The sequence below is a fragment of the Cervus elaphus genome, chromosome 23 (assembly GCF_910594005.1).
Source record: "Cervus elaphus chromosome 23, mCerEla1.1, whole genome shotgun sequence".
Taxonomy (NCBI): Eukaryota; Metazoa; Chordata; class Mammalia; order Artiodactyla; family Cervidae; genus Cervus; species Cervus elaphus.
The window spans coordinates 48298645-48314909 of record NC_057837.1 but is presented as its reverse complement, the minus strand read 5'-3'; the positions used below and the strand labels follow the sequence as shown (position 1 = coordinate 48314909).

The 16265-nt window shown below is 41.1% G+C and overlaps 1 pseudogene; it reads left to right on the top strand.

Annotated features, from left to right (window-relative positions):
* The first annotated feature begins 10591 nt into the window (after nt 1-10591).
* On the top strand, nt 10592-11747 carry LOC122682225 (annotated as a pseudogene).
* The last annotated feature ends 4518 nt before the right edge of the window (nt 11748-16265 follow it).

Below are 16265 nucleotides of genomic sequence, written 5' to 3'. Positions count from 1 at the left end.
AAACAGGTCCAAGTTCAAATTCCAAGTTTGCCAGTCAAAGCTGAGTGACCTTGAGCAAATTGCTTAAGCTCCTTAAGCCTCAGTTTCCTCATCTATAAAATGTCCCCTTAGGTTGTGAGGATTAAGTGACATAATGCATGCAAAGAACTAAATACTGTGCCTGGGACACAGAAAGTACTCACCAAAAGGCTAAAGCCTGCCTCCATGACTCAGGAAAGTGCAAACTGGAGCTTACCCTCCATAGTGGTCAAGGATTGGAAGCAGCTGTCATTTGCAATTCCTACTAAGAAGTTGAGGTTGCCATCTCCTGTTCCCTTCCCAAGAACCATTCTCTCCCCAGAAAAATGCAGGAGAGATATTCATTGTAGCACTGGAAGCATTAGGGCAAGACTTAGGCTCAAACTGGGCTGAGGGAAGGAAAGACATTTCCTTTAAGTAAGTACTTAGAGAAGACAGATTTTTAGAGACTAATGGAAGTGGAGCCCAGAGAACCCTTCCAGAAAGCTCTATAACCTCGGGATCCTCTTAAGATACTGGATGGAGGTCAGGGAAGTGAAATCCAATAACAACAGATAACATTTCCCACCAGCATAGCAAAAGGGAAAAGGCAAGGAAGAAGGATTTAAAATATTTTTGAAAAATTATTCATTTTAAATTTTTTTTAACAGGTTAAAATCTATACTTGATTAAAAGCAACAGATTCATACCCCATTCCTTGCCATACAGTGTCCTCCTGTTCCCAGAGGCAAATATTTCTAATTCTTTTAGTGCTTTCTCCTGGATTTTAAATCTATATCTCTATACAGTGGAACATCATTACTCAGTTCCATATTTAAGAATTTGTCCAGGCTTCCCTGGTGCCTCAGACAGTAAAGAATCTGCCTGCAATGCAGGAGACCCAGGTTCAATCCCTGGGTCAAGAAAATCCTCTGGAGAAGGGAATGGCTACCCGCTCCAGTATTCTTGCCTGGAGAATTCCATTGACAGAGGAACTTGGCAGGCTACAGTCGATGGCGTCACAAAGAGTCAGACGTGAATGAACAATGAACACACACTACTAGCTAAAATTTATTTGTAACTCCAAAATTAATAGTCAGGGTGCTTTTGCAGCAGACAACAAAAAATTTGAGTCATCTCTAACATGCTAGTGTCCAATTGAGGTGGAGCAAGACAGTAAATGGCTTTTTTGTTTCATGTCTCACACAGATGTCTTCAAAAATAATCAATAAAGAACTTCCTTGATGGTCCAGCAGTTAAGAATCTGCCTGCCAATGCAGGGGCCACTGGTTCAATCCCTGGTCTAGGAAGATTCCACATGTCATTAAGCAGCTAAATCCACATACCACAACTACTGAACCCTGCTCACTCTAGAGCCTGTCCTGGGCAGGGCTCTAGAGAAGCCAACACAGTGAAAAGCCTGTGCACCACAACTAGAGATTAGCCTCTGCTCTCCAAAACTAGAGAAAGCCCGCATGCAGCAACAAAGACCCAACACAGTCAAAAATTAATAAATGAACAAATAAAATTCTAAAAATAATTATCAGTTAAAAATCTACAATAGTAGTATAAAAGAGTTTTATTTGACCCAAATTGAGGACTATGGTCAGGGAGACAGCAACTCAGATTAATCTGAGGAACTGCTCTGGAGAAGCACGGTTTTCCACACAGTTTCATGTCTTGTCATAACAAAGAACATCAAACAAGTCAGGGATACATCATTTCAAGTTTTCAAAAATAAACAAATCAGCACATATATAGCAAGTTAGTATGTCCTTGGCACCTAGGAAGGGAGTCTTATCATTGAAGGAATACCAGCATTGGCATCACTTGAAGACAAGCATTTCTTTTTTTTTTTTTTTTTTTTTAAATTTATTTATTTATTTTTTTCAGTGGGTTTTGTCATACATTGACATGAATCAGCAATAGATTTACACGTATTCCCCATCCCGATCCCCCCTCCCACCTCCCTCTCCACCCGATTCCTCTGGGTCTTCCCAGTGCACCAGGCTCGAGCACTTGTCTCATGCATCCCACCTGGGCTGGTGATCTGTTTCACCATAGATAATATACATGCTGTTCTTTCGCAACATCCCACCCTCACCTTCTCCCACAGAGTTCAAAAGTCTGTTCTGTACTTGTGTGTCTCTTTTTCTGTTTTGCATATAGGGTTGTCGTTACCATCTTTCTAAATTCCATATATATGTGTTAGTATGCTGTAATGTTCTTTATCTTTCTGTCTTACTTCACTCTGTATAATGGGCTCCAGTTTCATCCATCTCATTAGAACTGGCTCAAATGAATTCTTTTTAATGGCTGAGTAATATTCCATGGTGTATATGTACCACAGCTTCTTTATCCATTCATTTGCTGATGGGCATCTAGGTTGCTTCCATGTCCTGGCTATTATAAACAGTGCTGCGATGAACATTGGGGTGCACGTGTCTCTTCCAGATCTGGTTTCCTCAGTGTGTATGCCCAGGAGTGGTATTGCTGGGTCATATGGCAGTTCTATTTCCAGTTTTTTAAGAAATCTCCACACTGTTCTCCATAGCGGCTGTACTAGTTTGCATTCCCACCAACAGTGTAAGAGGGTTCCCTTTTCTCCACACCCTCTCCAGCATTTATTGCTTGTAAACTTTTGGATAGCAGCCATCCTGACTGGCGTGTAATGGTACCTCATTGTGGTTTTGATTTGCATTTCTCTGATAATGAGTGATGTTGAGCATCTTTTCATGTGTTTGTTAGCCATCTGTATGTCTTCTTTGGAGAAATGTCTGTTTAGTTCTTTGGCCCATTTTTTGATTGGGTCATTTATTTTTCTGGAATTGAGCTTCAGGAGTTGCTTGTATATTTTTGAGATTAATCCTTTGTCTGTTTCTTCATTTGCTATTATTTTCTCCCAATCTGAGGGCTGTCTTTTCACCTTGCTTATAGTTTCCTTTGTAGTGCAAAAGCTTTTAAGTTTCATTAGGTCCCATTTGTTTAGTTTTGCTTTTATTTCCAATATTCTAGGAGGTGGGTCATAGAGGATCTTGCTGTGATTTATGTCGGAGAGTGTTTTGCCTATGTTCTCCTCTAGGAGTTTTATAGTTTCTGGTCTTACATTTAGATCTTTAATCCATTTTGAGTTTATTTTTGTGTATGATGTTAGAAAGTGTTCTAGTGTCATTCTTTTACAAGTGGTTGACCAGCTTTCCCAGCACCACTTGTTAAAGAGGTTGTCTTTTTTCCATTGTGTATCCTTGCCTCCTTTGTCAAAGATAAGGTGTCCATAGGTTCGTGGATTTATCTCTGGGCTTTCTATTCTGTTCCATTGATCTATATTTCTGTCTTTGTGCCAGTACCATACTGTCTTGATGACTGTGGCTTTGTAGTAGAGTCTGAAGTCAGGCAGGTTGATTCTTCCAGTTCCATTCTTCTTTCTCAAGATTACTTTGGCTATTCGAGGTTTTTTGTATTTCCATACAAATTGTGAAATTCTTTGGTCTAGTTCTGTGAAAAATACCGTTGGTAGCTTGATAGGGATTGCATTGAATCTATAGATGGCTTTGGGGAGAATAGCCATTTTGACAATATTGATTCTTCCAATCCATGAGCATGGTATGTTTCTCCATCTGTTTGTGTCCTCTTTGATTTCTTTCATCAGTGTTTTATAGTTTTCTATGTATAGGTCTTTTGTTTCTTTAGGTAGATATACTCCTAAGTATTTTATTCTTTTTGTTGCAATGGTGAATGGTATTGTTTCCTTAATTTCTCTTTCTGTTTTTTCATTGTTAGTATATAGGAATGCAAGGGATTTCTGTGTGTTAATTTTATATCCTGCAACTTTACTATATTCATTGATTAGCTCTAGTAATTTTCTGGAAGAGTCTTTAGGGTTTTCTATGTACAGGATCATGTCGTCTGCAAACAGTGAGAGTTTCACTTCTTCTTTTCCTATGTGGATTCCTTTTACTTCTTTTTCTGCTCTGATTGCTGTGGCCAAAACTTCCAACACTATGTTGAATAGTAGTGGTGAGAGTGGGCACCCTTGTCTTGTTCCTGATTTCAGGGGAAATGCTTTCAATTTTTCACCATTGAGGGTGATACTTGCTGTGGGTTTGTCATATATAGCTTTTATTATGTTGAGGAATGTTCCTTCTATTCCTGCTTTCTGGAGAGTTTTAATCATGAATGGGTGTTGAATTTTGTCAAAGGCTTTCTCTGCATCTATTGAGATAATCATATGGTTTTTATCTTTCAATTTGTTAATGTGGTGTATTACATTGATTGATTTGCGGATATTAAAGAATCCTTGCATTCCTGGGATAAAGCCCACTTGATCGTGGTGTATGATTTTTTTAATATGTTGTTGGATTCTGTTTGCTAGAATTTTGTTAAGGATTTTTGCATCTATGTTCATCAGTGATATTGGCCTGTAGTTTTCTTTTTTTGTGGCATCTTTGTCTGGCTTTGGAATTAGGGTGATGGTGGCCTCATAGAATGAGTTTGGAAGTTTACCTTCCCCTGCAATTTTCTGGAAGAGTTTGAGTAAGATAGGTGTTAGCTCTTCTCTAAATTTTTGGTAGAATTCAGCTGTGAAGCCATCTGGTCCTGGGCTTTTGTTTGCTGGTAGATTTTTGATGACAGTTTCGATTTCCTTGCTTGTGATGGGTCTGTTAAGATCTTCTATTTCTTCCTGGTTCAGTTTTGGAAGGTTATACTTTTCTAAGAATTTTTCCATTTCATCCAAGTTGTCCATTTTATTGGCATAGAGCTGCTGGTAGTAGTCTCTTATGATCCTTTGTATTTCAGTGTTGTCTGTTGTGATCTCTCCATTTTCATTTCTAATTTTGTTAATTTGGTTCTTCTCTCTTTGCTTCTTAATGAGTCTTGCTAATGGTTTGTCAATTTTGTGTATTTTTTCAAAAAACCAGCTTTTAGCTTTGTTGATTTTTGCTATGGTCTCTTTAGTTTCTTTTGCATTTATTTCTGCCCTAATTTTTAGGATTTCTTTCCTTCTGCTAACCCTGGGGTTCTTCATTTCTTCCTTCTCTAATTGCTTTAGGTGTAGAGTTAGGTTATTTATTTGGCTTTTTTCTTGTTTCTTGATGTGAGCCTGTAATGCTATGAACCTTCCCCTTAGCACTGCTTTTACAGTATCCCATAGGTTTTGGGTTGTTGTGTTTTCATTTTCATTCATTTCTATGCATATTTTGATTTCTTTTTTGATTTCTTCTATGATTTGTTGGTTATTCAGAAGCGTGTTATTTAGCCTCCATATGTTTGCATTTTTAACAATTTTTTTCCTGTAATTGAGATGTAATCTTACTGCACTGTGGTCAGAAAAGATGACTGGAATGATTTCAATTTTTTTGAATTTTCCAAGACCAGATTTATGGCCCAGGATGTGGTCTATTCTGGAGAAGGTTCCGTGTGCACTTGAGAAAAAGTTGATTGTTTTGGGGTGAAATGTCCTATAGATATCAATCAGGTCTAGCTGGTCCATTGTGTCATTCAAGGTTTGTGTTTCCTTGTTAATTTTCTGTTTAGTTGATCTATCCATAGTTGTGAGTGGGGTATTAAAGTCTCCCACTATTATTGTGTTAGTATTAATTTCCTCTTTCATACTTGTTAGCGTTTGCCGCACATATTGTGGTGCTCCTATGTTGGGTGCATATATATTTATAATTGTTATATCTTCTTCTTGGATTAATCCTTTGATCATTATGTACTGTCCTTCTTTGTCTCTTTTCACATCCTTTATTTGAAAGTCTATTTTATCTGATATGAGTATTGCGACTCCTGCTTTCTTTTGGTCTCCGTTTGCATGAAATATTTTTTTCCAGCCCTTCACTTTTAGTCTGTATGTGTCTCTTGCTTTGAGGTGGGTCTCTTGTAGACAGCATATATAGGGGTCTTGTTTTTGTATCCATTCAGCCAATCTTTGTCTTTTGGTTGGGGCATTCAACCCATTTACATTTAAGGTAATTATTGATAGGTGTGGTCCCGTTGCCATTTACTTTGTTGTTTTGGGTTCACGTTTATACAACCTTTCTGCATTTCCTGTCTAGAGAAGATCCTTTAGCATTTGTTGAAGAGCTGGTTTGGTGGTGCTGAATTCTCTCAGCCTTTGCTTGTCTGTAAAGCTTTTGAATTCTCCTTCATATCTGAATGAGATCCTTGCTGGGTACAGTAATCTAGGTTGTAGGTTATTCTCTTTCATTACTTTCAGTATGTCTTGCCATTCCCTTCTGGCCTGGAGGGTTTCTATTGATAGGTCAGCTGTTATCCTTATGGGAATCCCTTTGTGTGTTATTTGTTGTTTCTCCCTTGCTGCTTTTATTTTTTTTTTTTTTTAATTTTTTTATTAGTTGGAGGCTAATTACTTCACAACATTTCAGTGGGTTTTGTCATACATTGATATGAATCAGCCATAGATTTACACTTATTCCCCATCCCGATCCCCCCTCCCACCTCCCTCTCCACCCGATTCCTCTGGGTCTTCCCAGTGCACCAGGCCGGAGCACTTGTCTCATGCATCCCACCTGGGCTGGTGATCTGTTTCACCATAGATAGTATACATGCTGTTCTTTTGAAACATCCCACCCTCGCCTTCTCCCACAGAGTCCAAAAGTCTGTTCTGTATTTCTGTGTCTCTTTTTCTGTTTTGCATATAGGGTTATCGTTACCATCTTTCTAAATTCCATATATATGTGTTAGTATGCTGTAATGTTCTTTATCTTTCTGGCTTACTTCACTCTGTATAAGGGGCTCCAGTTTCATCCATCTCATTAGGACTGGTTCAAATGTCCCTTGCTGCTTTTAATATTTGTTCTTTGTGTTTGATCTTTGTTAATTTGATTAATATGTGTCTTGGAGTGTTTCGCCTTGGGTTTATCCTGTTTGGGACTCTCTGGGTTTCTTGGACTTGGGTGGCTATTTCCTTCCCCATTTTAGGGAAGTTTTCAGCTATTATCTCCTCGAGTATTTTCTCATGGCCTTTCTTTTTGTCTTCTTCTGGGATTCCTATGATTCGAATGTTGGGGCGTTTCACAGTGTCCCAGAGGTCCCTGAGGTTGTCCTCATTTCTTTTGATCCTTTTTTCTTTTTCCCTCTCTGCTTCATTTATTTCCACCATTTTATCTTCTACCTCACTTATCCTATCTTCTGTCTCCGTTATTCTACTCTTGGTTCCCTCCAGAGTGTTTTTGATCTCATTCATTGCATTATTCATTTTTAATTGACTCTTTTTTATTTCTTCTAGGTCTTTATTAAACATTTCTTGCATCTTTTCAATCTTTGTCTCCAGGCTATTTATCTGTAACTCCATTTTGTTTTCAAGATTTTGGATCATTTTTATTATCATTATTCTAAATTCTTTTTCAGGTAGATTCCCTGTCTCCTCCTCTTTTGCTTGACTTGGTGGGCATTTTTCATGTTCCTTTACCTGTTGGGTATTTCTTTGCCTTTTCATCTTGTTTAGATTGCTGTGTCTGGAGTGGGCTTTCTGTATTCTGGAGGTCTGTGGTTCCTTTTTATTGTGGAGGATTTACCCAGTGGGTGGGGTTAGACGATTGGCTTGTCAAGGTTTCCTGGTTAGGAAAGTTTGCGTCGGTGTTCTGGTGCGTGGAACTTGATTTCTTCTCTCTGGAGAGCAATGGAGTGCTCAGTAATGAGTTTTGAGATGGGTCTATGTGTTAGGTGTCACCTTGGGCAGCCTGTATGTTGACGTTTAGGGCTATGTTCCTGCGTTGCTGGAGAATTTGCTTGGTATGTCTTGCTCTAAAACTTATTGGCTCTTGGGTGGTGGTTGGTTTCAGTGTAGGTATGGAGGCTTTTGGACGGTCACTTATTACTTAAAGTTCCATGTAGTCAGGAGTTTTCTGGTGTTCTCAGGTTTTGGGCTTAAGTCTCCTGCCTCTGGATTTCAGTTTTATTCTTCCTGTAGTCTCAGGACTTCTCCAACTATACAGCACTGATAATAAAACTTCTAGGTTAATGGCGAAAAGATTCTCCCCCGTTAGGGACACCCAGAGAGGTTCACAGAGTTACATGAAGAAGAGGAGAGGGAGAGGGGAGATAGTGTTGAGCAGGAGGAGAAAAAGGGGGACTCAAGAGGAGAGAGACAGATCTACGCAGTTATCTGTTCCCAGAATGTTCTCCGTAGCCCAGACACCCACCAGGATTCACAGAATTGGATTGGGAAGAAAAGGAGAAAAGAGGAAATAGAGGTGTTCTGAGGTAGAAAACAGAGAGTCAAGATTGGGAGAGAAAAATCAACACACTCCTGAACAAAAATGGGAACTGAATATTTGATTCTTAAATGTTCACAATTTATATCATATATTGAAAAACAAAAATTAAAAATCTAGAGTAGAGATTAGACTCTTAAAAAATACTATATTAAAAACAAAAACAAAAACACACACAAAAAAATTTTTTTAAATATATATGAAGTTCAGTTTAAAAAATAGGGCTTCTCTTTTTTTTTTTTTTTTGGTAAGGTTATAGTGTATTGAAAATGAAAATTAAGGAGTAGTAGAAGAGTACTAGAGGACTTTAAAAGAAATAAGAGAAAAAGAAAAATAGAAAATAGAAGAGAAAAAGGAGAAAAAAAAAGAAAGAAAAAAAAAAAAAGAATTTTCCCTAATTAAAAAAATCGTAAAAATCTATGAAAATGAAAGTTAAGGAATGATGGGGGAGTAATAGGGAATTTTAAAGGAAAATAAAAGAGAAAAAATAAAAAAGAAAAAATTTTTAAAAAAAATTTTTTTTTTTTTATTCTTTCTTATTTAAAAAAAAAAAAAAAAGTAAAAATATATCTAGGAATTTCTCTGGAGCTGTTGCGGTCAGTGTCGGTTCGGCTCAGTTTCAGATATCTCCTCGTTCCAGCTTACAGATCTCGATATCTACAGGCCTCTTCCAGTATAATCGGTGTTTTCTACAGGAATTTTAATCTGTTGCACCGCTCTCTCCTGGAGCGGTTCCCTTTGTTTATTTGGCTTCTGTTTGCCGGTTTCTTCAGAGCCTCATTTCCGCCCTGACACAGGCGGGCGGAGGTGGACTCATTCAGGTAGCTAGTTCTGTCGCGCTGCTGGGAGGGGCTGACGCTGCATGGATGGGCTGGCGCTGGTTTCTCGGTCTGCGCTGCTCAGAGTCCCGGCCGCTCCTCATGGAGCGCACCGCGCGCAGCTTCAGCTCAGCGCTGAACAAAAGGCTGAGTCCGCTCTTGTGCCTTCCCCGTCAGAGCGTTCCAGGCAGCCAGAAGCTTGACCGGCGCACTCTCTCCGGGTGCGGCGCACCCTCTCCCACGGTCCCAATCTCGGTTTCTGCCGGCGCCGGGTGTGTGCGCCTTCTGCCCTCTGCCCCCAGCCCGTCCCTGCCCGCGTAGGTCGGGTGCTGCGCGCTGTGTCTCGCCGCGACCTGCTCCTGCCTCCGGGCGGGTCCGGGCCAGACCGCAGTCTGCGAGCCCCTCTCCGGACTCTCTCGGTCCCCCCGTTCCGCGAACGGCCGGCAGCGAGTTCCGGCCGGTCAATTTTCTCTCTCTTCCCTGCTCTCCCACAGTTCAAGCCGGCAACTCTCAAAAGCTCCCTCCGATTGTCCTCAGGGCACTCAGGCCCGGACCCTACCCCAAACAATGCCGCCTGCTCCTCTCCGTGCCGCCCCCACTTGCTGGTGGTGGATGCGGGTGTCTGGGGCACTTTTCTGCTGAGAGTTGCTTTTAGGCAGGTAATCTGTGGGTTTTATTTATTGTTTCCCTCCCAGTCAGGTTGCCCTCCTAGATCCAAACGCTTCCCCCAGGCCCGCCAGTGCAAGGGTTTCCCGGTGTCTGGAAACGTCCTCTAAAGACTTTCTTCCCGGGACGGATCTCCGTCCTTAGCTCTTTTGTCTCACTTTTTATCTTTTATATTTTTTCCTACCTCCTTTCGAAGACAATGGGCTGCTTTTCTGGGCGCCTGATGACCTCAGCTAGCGATCAGAAGTTGTTTTGTGAAGTTTGCTCTGCGTTCAGATATTCTTTTGATGAATTTGTAGGAGAGAAAGAGGTCTCCCCTTCCTACTCCTCCGCCATCTTGGCTCCTCCCCCCAAGCATTTCAACTTTATTTTTAATGTAGACATTCTTTACTTCTAGTCAATGCAATATTTTCTTTAGTGATTAAAGCAGATGTAAAGTGTATGTTCAAGAGACTACAAATAAGCTCTTTCAGTTAACATAAAATTCAATTAAAATCATGATTAACCCAGAAACCAGGCATTCCCATACCTCAATAGGCGAAATTTTCCATCCATTATTTTTCCCTTTTGATTGTAAATCTTTCTATAGAAAGCACTGATGGTCAAAATATTTGTCCCCTCAATGCCAGGGTGGTTGCTGCCTGCCCTGGGTCCATCATGTCCCTCAGTGCTAGGCTTCCTTTCTTGTTGTTTACATATGTATAGAGATCTGCCTAAGAAGGAGATAGCCTGCCATCCAAGTGGGGGAGCCTATGCCAAGAGGAACCACAGTGGAACAAAGCCCGAGCATGGTGGGAGCCAAGCAGAACATAGCCCCAGAGCACAGAGGAGATGCTAATGCTGCCTGGCCCACACTGCCAAGGCAGGCCTGGCATGAAGAAGTGCCGGGTGCTCTCCATTCAGAGCCATGTCATCCACAGCTAGAGGGCAACTGGGTGGCCATGTTCCTACTGCACGTTTTGCAGTTTGAGGTGGACACAGTGAACTTCCTCCAGTTTTCAAACCACACAGGCTAGTCTCACTGGAAGGGCCAAGTGTTGAACTCAGATGAACTCCCCAAGCTGTCAGATGGCTGAAGCTGAATGACATGAAGAAATATGACAACGTGCTCACAGGTTACATGTGAGACAAATCATTCCTGGCCATGGTGGTAGACATCCTGTGGAAGATGAAACAGCAGAACTCCAGGCTTATGTGAGCAATCCCATGATTGGAGACAAGTAGAATGGAGAAGACTCCATGTACTTCCCTTGAAGACTTCCTTCAGGTTTACAGAGAGAAGGTCATGCTGGTTGCAGACATCATAACCCCCAATCAGTTCTGGGGCTTCCAATGGTACAGAACCCCCCTTCCAATGCAGGAGAACTAAGAGATTCAGGTTTGATCCTTGGGCCAGGAAGATTCCCTGGAGGAGGACATGGCAACACACTCTGGTATCCTTGCCTGGAGAATCCCATGGACAGAGGAGCCTGGCGGACTACAGTCCATAGGGTAGCAAAGAGTCAGACATGGCTGAAGTGGCTTAACACACACAAATGACCAGTTCAAGACTGAGTTGCTGAGCAGGAGGAAGATCCATAGCCAGAAACAAGCCTTAGCAATGATGCACATGCTGCATTTGATGGGCCCCAACATGGTGGTCATCAACACCTCAGATCTGCTGTCACCCAAGAGGCAGCAACTACCCAATTGAGCTGGGGAGCCTGAGGATGCTGACCACCAATGGCTCTGTGGTGACACAGCACGTTCATGTGGAGATGCGCAAGGTGGACACAGTCTTCGTGAGCACTGAGGGCCTCTTCACAGCCATGCTCTTGGTGTGGACCCACAGGCACCCTAAGGATCTCTGGGTGGTCTGTGAGAACACCATGTTGCCAGGCACCATGTTCTGCAGTGGACGATCAAGTGCACAAAAGCCAAGGCTGGGAACAGACCAAAGCCTAGCCTGGCCTAGCTGAATCTGAAAATGGTCCAGAACAAAAAGAGTGTCAAGAACCCAGAGATCATTGTCCAGGCCACAGTGCTATGAGTGATGCAGAAACCTGCCTCCTTAATGCCCATCGTTAGGTTTTCATCCTTGTGAAAAATGTAATGTCTACCTTAGAGCTGTGATCAAAATTTGATTTTTCTTTTATGAGAAAAAAAAAAGAAAGAGATTTGCCTGATTATTCAATTAGGGGAAGGCAGAGTGGGGGATACAAGTCAGACATAGCTAATTGGACATGCACAGGCATGCTAATTGGGGAACATTTTATAGGTGATGCATGCATGCATGCGTGTGCTAAGTTGCTTCAGTCATGTCCAACTCTTTGCAACCCTATGGATTGTAGCCCGCCAGGTTCCTCTGTTTGTAGGATTCTACAGGCAAGAATACTGGAGTGGGTAGCCATGACCTCCTCCAGGGGATCTTCCCAACCCAAGGATTGAACCTGCATCTCTTATATCTCCTGTGTTGGCAGGTGGGATCTTTACCACTAGCATCACCTGGAAAGACCTTACAGGTTATGAAAGTGAAGATGTTAGTCACTCAGTCATATTTGACTCTTTGTGACCCCATGGACTAGAGACCACCAGGCTCCTCTGTCCATGGAATTCTCCAGGCAGGTATACTGGAGTGGATAGCCATTCCCTTCTCCAGGGGATCTTACTGACCCATGGATCGAACCCAGGTCTCCTGAATTGCAGGTAGATGCTCTACAGTCTGAGTCACCAGAGAAGACTTTATAGGCTATAAATTTTATCAATTATGCTGAATTGTCACATAAACATTGTTACACTTGTTTTTAGCAGTAGCCTTAAAGCATGTCCTGAATAACTTTATAGCCAGCAAAAGAATAATTATACCTACTCTGACAAAGATGATCATTTGTAAAGCAAAGCAGGAAAAAAAAGATCAGACAATTTTGTAGCTATTTCATCCTTTTGGGAAATGGTGTGTGTGTGTGTGTCTACTTTTCCAGGGTTGTTGATATAAGTGCAACAAGTAGTGTGAGCAATAGAATTATTGCTTCCTTGTTTAACCAGCAAAACTATGAGGCAGTTCTATTATCCAATATTATGTGGGCTAAGGAATTTAGGGATGTCTGCTATGCTGCAGTGCTTTTTGCAGTTTCCTCAACTATTTGACCAATGGTGGCTGATGGATTTCTAATCATGTCTCTGTTTATACATACTCCTGCATTAGGAACCAAGATTGCCAAAATATTTTGGCATGAGATATCTTCTTATCTTGCTAACATGGATTTCTTACTCTGTAATAGAGAAAATGGATTCATCTCTTTACTTATGTATAGACAATGTAGTAATATATTATCCTAGTAAACACAAACCTTCTATTTGCCAGCTAGTTAAGACTATGTGCCCATCTTTAGGAAGGTGGATCAGCTCCAATATCACATACAAAGACAAAATCTGGGTGAGAATAAGTGATCTCTCCCACAGTGCTTTCATTGCTAGCCTCATTAGCTGGAAGTTTTGTTAGCATGAAATTAAGCCATGGGTCATTTCTCTTGCAGGCTTTTCAAAAGCCATCTCTATAGTATTTGACATAAGGGAGTCACTGGCATAATTTATTTGTGTTTTTTCCATTAAGACATTTGTTAATTAAATAAGAAACAGAATGAGGTGTCCTAAAGTAAGTTATGTCAAGTATCTAAGGATCAAGGATAGTAACAAAGGAGAGACACATTAATATATAGAAGAATTTGTACCTGAAAGGTTAGGCCAGAGGGAGGTGAGTATAGGTGGATGGTAATGTTAGAAACATTTGAAAAGTCAGTGATATAGGTATGATGGTCTCGTACTATGGCAAATTGGTCTTGTACAAACAGAGGAATTTGATGGCAAATCCAACAATTAGACTGCCCCAGGAGATATTGTTGTTGTTCAGTCTTTAAGTCATGTCCAAGTCTTTGAGAACCCCATGAATTGCAGTGCACCAGGCTTCCCTGTCCTTTAGTATCTCCCAGAGTTTGCTCAAACTCATGTCCATTGAGTTGATGATGCCATCCAACCATCTCATCCTCTGTCGTCCCCTTCTCCTCCTGCCCTTAATCTTTCCTAGCATCAGGGTCTTTTCCAATGAGTTGGTTCCTCACATCAGATGGCCAAAGTATTGGAGTTTCAGCTTCAGCATCAGTCCTTCCAATGAATATTCAGAATTGGTTTCCTTTAGAATTGACTGATTTGATCTCCTTGCTGTCCAAGGGACTCTCAGGAGTCTTCTCCAGCACCACAATTCAAAAGCATCAATTCTTTGGTGCTCAGCTTTCTTAATTGTTCCGCTCTCACATCCGTGCATGACTACTGGAAAAACCAAAGCTTTGACTATACAGACTTTTCTTAGCAAAAGGATGTCTCTGCTTTTTAATATGTATATATTAATGTCTAGTTTTGTCATAGTTTTTCAAGGAGCAAATGTCTTAATTTCATGGCTGAAGTCACTGTCCATGGTGATTTTGGAGGCCAAGAAAATGAAATCTGTCACTCTTTCCACTTTTTTCCCATCTATTTGCCATGAAGTGATGGCAGCGGATGCCATAATCTTAGTTTTTTGAATGTTGAGTTTTAAAGCCAGCTTTTTCACTCTCCTCTTTCACCTTCATCAAGAGGCTCTTTAGTTATACTCTGCAACAATTTTACTAAAAAATTTTCATTCTCAGCATTAGGACAAAAGTATAGCTAGAAGCAAAACAATAATTTTCCATTTTGAATAGGAGGACAAATACTTAGTACACACAACAACTGAATTAGTAGGATGGGTCTTACAGGCCCAGTGTGGATTCCTGCGTCAGCTGTATGCCATTGCTGTCATCCCTTTGTCTTAGCGTGGGTGTCATTTGAGGTCAGAAGTTCTTTCTATACAACAGTCCAGTGCAGAGGCCCTTCTTAAGTAGGAAATACAAACTTAAGAGTCAATTCCCATCAGTTTCACTGTACATGAGCTACTTAAGAATACTTTTTTTAATTAATTTATTTTTTATTGAAGGATAATTGCTTTACAGAATGTTGCTGCTTTCTATCAAACCTCAACATGAATCAGACATAGGTATACATATATCCCCTCCCTTTTGAACCTCCCTCCCAACTCCCTTCCCGTACCACCCCTCTAGATTGATAGAGAGGCCCTGTTTGAGTTTCCTGAGCCATACAGCAAATTCCTGTTGGCCATCTATTTTACATATGGTAAAGTAACTTTCCATGTTACTCTTTCCATACATCTCAACCTCTCCTTCACTTTTTCCCACGTCCATAAGTCTATTCTCTATGTCTGTTTCTCCATTCTCACCCTGTAAATAAATTCTTCAGAACCATTTTTCTAGACTCCATATATATGTGTTAGAAAATGGTATTTATCTTTCTCTTTCTGACTCACTTCACTCTGTATAATAGGTTCTAGGTTCATCCACCTCATTAGAACAGACTCAAATGTGTTCCTTTTTATGCCTGAGTAAAGGTCCATTGCCCTGCTTCATTCCATCACTGCAGATGGTGATTGCAGCCATGAAATTAAAAGATGCTTACTCCTTGGAAGGAAAGTTAAGACTAACCTAGACAGCGTATTAAAAAGCAGAGACATTACTTTGCCAACAAAGGTCCATCTAGTCAAGGCTATGGTTTTTCCAGTGGTCATGTATGGATGTGAGAGTTGGACGGTGAAGAAAGCTGAGCGCCGAAGAATGGATGCTTTTGAAATGCGGTGTTAGAGAAGACTCTTGAGAGTCCCTTGGACTGCAAGGAGATCCAACCAGTCCATTCTAAAGGAGATCAGTCCTGGGTGTTCATTGGAAGGACTGATGCTGAAGCTGAAACTCCAATACTTTGGCCACCTCATGTGAAGAGTTGACTCTTTGGAAAAGACCCTGATGCTGGGAGGGATTGGGGGCAGGAGGAGAAAGGGACGACAGAGGATGAGATGGTTGGTTGGCATCACTGACTCAATGAACATGAGTTTGAGTAAACTCTGGGAGTTGGTGATGGACAGGGAGGCCTGGCATGCTGTGATTCATGGGGTTGCAAAGAGTCAGACACGACTGAGCAACTTAACTGAACTGAAAGATCCATTGTGTATATATACCACAACTTCTTTATTCATTCATCTGTCGATGGACATCTAGTTTGCTTCCGTGTTCTAGCTATTGTAAATAGTGCTGCAATGAACAATGGGATGCATGTGTCTCTTTTAACTTTGGTTTCCTCAGGGTGTATGCCTAGGAGTGGGATTTCTGGGTCATATGGTGGTTTTATTCCTAGTTTTTTAAGGAATCTCCATACTGTCTTCCATAGTGCCTGTATCAATTTACATCCCCACCAAAAGTGCAAGAGTATTCCCTTTTCTCCACACCCTTTCCAGTACAAATTGTTTCTAGACTTTTTGATGAGAGCCATTCTGACCAGTGTGAGGTGATATTTCATTGTAGTTTTGATTTGCATTTCTCTAATAATGAGCAAGTTCAAGCTGGTTTTAGAAAAGGCAGAGGAACTAGAGATCAAATTGCCAACATTCGCTGGATCATCAAAAAAGCAAGAGCGTTCCAGAAAAACATCT